Genomic DNA, 6,000 nt, shown 5'->3' on the forward strand with positions numbered 1-6,000 from the left:
CTCCGAAACCTAACACTACCAACCCACTACTCAACCAGATTTCCCGTCATCATCCTGCCTCCATCACGCCTCACTTTCATCATCCAATTTCAAATTCAAATTCAATCATCTTCAACTCTCACAGCGCACACTAAAATAGATAAAGGAGAAGGGGAGAGTCCATCGGCGGCGACTTCCAAGGCTGTCGGCGTCGTGGTTGAGAACGGATCCGGGGTATTTGGGGGGTGTCGGCGACGCAGGAGGTGGTGGCACGAGAGGCTGGGTCGACGGTGAGAAGAGAGGGAGAGAGGCCAGAAGCAACTTGCGGCGGTCTGCTTGGAGGAGGCGACGGCCAGAACTGCTCCGACGGGCGTGAACGGCGTCGCCGGCAGCGGTCCGGGTGGCGTTTAGCATCGCCGGCGAAACTTCGGACGAGATAGAGGATCCTCCCGCGGCGGCTGGGACGTGGGTGGCGTAGGTAGGTGGCTCAGGAGTCTCTCGTTCAGAGGAGAAGATGAGATGTTGATGCAAATTAGTTGAATTTGGAGGAACCCTAATGTGTTTTCTGAATTGGGAATAAAGGCTTCGGGCCATACCCCCCTCTTCCTGGCACATACAAATTTCACGTGTACACCTCCATCCTGTTAGGGCTTAAACCCATATGTTCCTGCCAATAAAAACAAAAAAAAAAAAGAGAAAAAAGATTTGGACCTAACATATATTTCGAGATGCACCTCCCATTTCTCATCCTTACACCCCTGACAGCATTGCCCAAGCAAAGGAGCCTCATTTCTTCTTCGCATCCCTGGTTTTTAATCTCTACACCCCTATTCTTGTTGGGCTGTTTCTCTTGCTTCATTTTTATGCTTTTGTTTCTTTATTTTTATTAGTATTTGTTTGGTTATTAGTTTTTACTGTATGTAACCCCTTGTATGATAACCCCACTCCTGGATCTTGTCTTTTATTTTTTATCTTGGTTATTTGTTGCACTTTAAATAAAAAAAAAGAAGAAGGAAAAATTATACATAAATAATAATAACAAAAAAAAATATATTTAAAGGTTTAAGCACACGTGTGACCGCTCGCGTCGTCCTTGTGCTAAAAACCTTTTCTTCTTCCTTAAATAAATTTACAAAAAATACGTTTTAAAGGTTTAAGCACACGTGTGACCGCTCGCGTCGTCCTTGTGCTAAAAACCTCTTCTTCTTCCTTAAATAAATTTACAAAAAATATTTTGAAAAGGTTTTAAGCACACGTGCGACCGCTCGCGTAGGCCTTGTGCTAAAAAACCTTTTCCTTTTCTTTTACAAAAGTTAAAAATCAAATAAAAATATTTTGAAAAGGTTTTAAGCACACGTGCGACCGCTCGCGTAGGCCTTGTGCTAAAAAACCTTTTCCTTTTCTTTTACAAAAGTTAAAAATCAAATAAAAATATTTGAAAAGGTTTTAAGCACACGTGCGACCGCTCGCGTAGGCCTTGTGCTAAAAAACCTTTTCCTTTTCTTTTACAAAAGTTAAAAATCAAATAAAAATATTTTGAAAAGGTTTTAAGCACACGTGCGACCGCTCGCGTAGGCCTTGTGCTAAAAAACCTTTTCCTTTTCTTTTACAAAAGTTAAAAATCAAATAAAAATATTTGAAAAGGTTTAAGCACACGTGCGACCGCTCGCGTAGGCCTTGTGCTAGAAAACCTTTTCCTTCTTTATTAAAAATACTAAAATATTCCCAGCTACAAGTAATCTTTCAGCTAGAACTACGTAACCCTGATTTCTCATTTTGAATGAGAATACGTAGGAGCAAGGTCAATCCTTGTCGGGCCCAAAAAACTAAAAAATATGTTTTGTTTATTTGGAATCTTATTTTAGGGGATAATTAAACATTTTGAAAAACCACATCATATTCGTGCATTTAGTTAAAGGTACTGCCTTAGGGCAGGCGTTGTAGGGTGCTAATACCTTCCCTACACGTAACCGACTCCCGAACCCAGAATATGGTTTTCGTGGACCGTGCTTTATCATTTTGAGGTTTTTCCATAGTTTTCCATAATAAACTATGGTGGCGACTCCAAAATCTCTTTTTAAAACCCGTTTCTTTTTTGGATCGTCGTCCCGTCGCGATTCCGGTTGCGACAGATGGCGACTCCACTGGGGACTGTTAGAGAGTCGAGCCATTTAATTAGATGCGCGAATTTGATGTGGTTTTGCTTTGTGTTTTTCTTTCCCTTTTTTCTATTTTATGCTCGATATTTGGAATAACTGCAATAACTGTTGAATATTGAACCCTAGGGTAGAAACCATGTTTATATCTGCCTGGGAATTTTTCTGGTTGTTTTGCAGGTGAGGGTTTGGGTATGCATTGCATTCTCCCTTCACACACGCACTTTCGGCATATCATGAGTGGGGCCCTATACCCGGGTCCGAGCGTAACTTAGAATTAGAGGAGTTGTGTAGCGGTGTCACTCTGGGATGTACTTCCTGTTTGGCTATTGTGAGAACTCCAGCTAGAGTCTGTTCTCTTCATATGTGTTTCCACACCTAGTTGATTACTCGACTGTTGTGGAGATACTATAAAGGGGGCCATAGCTCTAGTGACCGTTGATCTTTAGGTTCAGGTAACCATCCTTGTGAGATTCCATATACTTAACCTTAGATCTTAAGTGTTCGACCTTCATTAGGGCACAAAGGGAGATGTGTGCAGTCTTATAACCCTCATTTTTGCTTAATAAAATCAAGCACCTTGTACATATCTTTATACTTTTTTTATACACCTTTTTCTTTTGTTTCTTTCTTTTTCTCATGCATTTTTATGGTCTTGTCACTGGTTCTAGTCAGAAAATTATAAATTTGTGACTAAGCCTTTGAGATAAAATGGAAATTAACATGAGATCTGAAGTCAAGGGGGGTTCAAGTTCAGACATTTTAAAGGAAAGGATAGCCATGGAAGTAAAGGAGGGTAATATGGATGGCCTGAGAGAACCGCTGAAGAAAATGGAGACAACCCAAGAGGATACATTCAGGAAGGAGTATGGGAATTTGTTGAGCCTGTTAGAGGTGGAAGTTCAAACACCGGCCATTACTCTTTTAGCCCAGTCTTATGAACCACCATTGAGGTGCTTCACTTTCCAAGATTTCCAACTAGTGCCACCAGTGGAAGAATTCGAGCAAGTCTTAAATTTGGAAAAAAAACTCCATACAACTACTTTGAGCAGTATATCCTTGTCTTGCAGTGAGCGAGGATCAGGAAAATACACCTAATGAAGTTGGAAAGCGAGTTCAATCAAGGGCAAAGTGAGGGGCCTTCCTCAAAGATACTTATAGGAATACCTACATCATTTGGCTTAAGAGGAAAATTGGGAAATGTTTACGAATGTATTAGCTCTTCTCCTCTATGGTGTCACGCTTTCTCCTAAATGTCAAGAACCTCGTCGACTATGCCGCTATGAATACATTCGTGGGATACGAAGAGCGCTGTGAGAATCCAGTCGCTACCATCCTGGCTGAAGTTCATGGGACCCTTAATCATTGTTATGAGTTGAAGGGAGGGAAAGTGTTATGTTGTGTTCATCTCCCGCGTGACTGAGGACGCCTTAAAGGCCACCTGTCCCATGTTTGAGCTATGGCAGTATAAACCAAATGTGAAAAGGGCAAATGAATGGGCGCAACTTTGTACAAGTTTAAACAAAGAACAATTTAAATGGTGTGTCCCTTGGCAGCATAGATCGCAAATTATATATCATTTGCAGGAGCTAAAAATGAGCTTGGAAGAGTCTCCAACAAAATTATAGAGATGAATCAACAAGGCACGCAGAAACGCTCGTCACACATGCAGAAACGCTTGGCGCAAGGGTGACGCCAAGTGAACGTTCGTCCAGCTCTCAAAAGACAACGCTCGTCCTGAAGCAGAAGAGGACGCTCGTTTTGAAGGAGACGTTCGTCCAGATGACGTGAGAAGAGGATGTTCGTCCAGGACTCTTAGAGAGGACGATCGTCGAGGTAGAAATGGACGCTCGTCACATAGCGAGCGCACACAAGTATCGCGGACGCTCGTTGATAGAGAACGAACGGCAGAAGAAGCACAGGACGCTCGTCGCAAGAATGGCCGCTCGACCAGACCTCTCGCACAAGTGGACGCTCGTCCTAGACGCTCGTCCAGACATGTTAACGCTCGTTCAGAAAGGGAGCTCGTGCAGGACGCTCGTCACTTAGCGAGCGCACGCTCGTTTCATGGCGAACGGACGCTCGTTGACAATGGAAGTGGACGCTCGTATAGCAGAAAACGTTCGATCAGATAGTGGACGCTCGTCCAGACATCCAACGCTCGCACATGGACGCTCGCCGAACACAGCGCTCGTCCAGAAGAGGACGTTCGTCCACATTCGTCTGCACGTTCGTCCAGAAATGGGACGCTCGTCCAGGAACGCTCGTCCAGTCGGTGAAGAGGACGCTCGTTGCAGGCCGCTCGTCCGAACGCTCGTACAAGTGGACGCTCGTCCAGAATCCAGTCGCTCGTTCAGAATTGAGACGTTCGTCCATTGGGACGCTCGTCCACGTTGGTCCAGCAGAAGCACGTTAGTCCAGCAAGTGGACGCTCGTCACCAAGAGAATGCTCGTCCAGCGCTCGTCCAACGCTCGTCCAAGGACGCTCGTCCAGAATTGGGTCGCTCGTCCAGAATCCAGTCGCTCGTTCAGAATTGAGACGTTCGTCCATTGGGACGCTCGTCCACGTTGGTCCAGCAGAAGCACGTTAGTCCAGCAAGTGGACGCTCGTCACCAAGAGAATGCTCGTCCAGCGCTCGTCCAACGCTCGTCCAAGGACGCTCGTCCAGAATTGGGTCGCTCGTCCAGAAAATTGGACGCTCGTCCAGAATTGTATCGCTCGTCCAGAAAATTGGACGCTCGTCCAGAATTGGGCCGCTTGTCCAGAATTTGGACGCTCGTCCAGAGATGACCCGTGACTCAATTCTTGTACCCTTCTTTATATCAGAATCCAGAGGCAGTTGGAAAGGGGGATCTAGAACGGGGAGGAGACCAGGGACGCTGCTGCAGGTGCTCCAAGGGGCTTCCATGGTGGAAAAAATCCAATTTCCACCACCCAATCCATCATTTCTCTCTTCTATGTTGTATATGTGTAGCTAAAACACCATTTCACTGGGGTTGAGAGGAGACATGAGATAATGGACTTTTAATAAAGATTCCCTTGGCCAATGAATCGTAGAGAGGGTTAGGACAATCAAGTTACCATTCAAGTCGATCCCTCCTTACCGAAAAAAAAAAAAAAAAAAAAAAAAAAAAAAAAAAAACTTCGTAGTGCTGAGCAGCGGATGGGATCAGCGGTTGAGAAGTTGGAAAAATGTAGCATCAAGTTAAAGAGGAGACATCTGTAAATAATGATCTATATAAGAGTATTTCGTGGAACAAAGACAACTTACAAAGAAGTGGAAGAGAAGTCTCTCATAGCTAGCTTCCCTTGCCAATGGAGCTATTGAAAATGTCCCTAAGTTCTTAGCTGATGCTGAGTCTGTAATGTCAATCATCAACCCGCCTAAGGGGATTGAAACATTCCTCAATTGCTGCAAGAAACTGATAAGAGAAATGAAGAATGTGATGGCTAAAGCCTGAGGTGGTTGACCAAGACTTCCTGTGTCTCACGTTTTGGGAACTTCTGAATGATGAACCGCCTTATGGACTCCGTTTCGTGTTAATTTCCAAATTATACCAAGGCAAAATTTTCACAGCTTTATAATTTCCGACTAGAGTATTTAAACTACATTGTCTCTTCTTTTTCTTTTCATTTTCATTTTCATTTTCTTAAATTGTTTCATCTAAAAAAAATAATATACCTAAACATCCAAGATACCCTAAAGGACTTGAACCAGTTAATAAATCTTGGAGAACCAAGGAGAAATTCAAGATGGGATGAAAGTCGATATCCAACAACTGAAGGGATAAATGAGCCAAATCCTAGAGGCTCTGAATGCCTTACAAAGCCCTGAAGATTCGTGTGCACCACGACTACAATACA

This window comes from Vigna umbellata, chromosome 4 (assembly GCF_029865625.1).
Source record: "Vigna umbellata cultivar VRB3 chromosome 4, Vumbellata_1.0, whole genome shotgun sequence".
Taxonomy (NCBI): Eukaryota; Viridiplantae; Streptophyta; class Magnoliopsida; order Fabales; family Fabaceae; genus Vigna; species Vigna umbellata.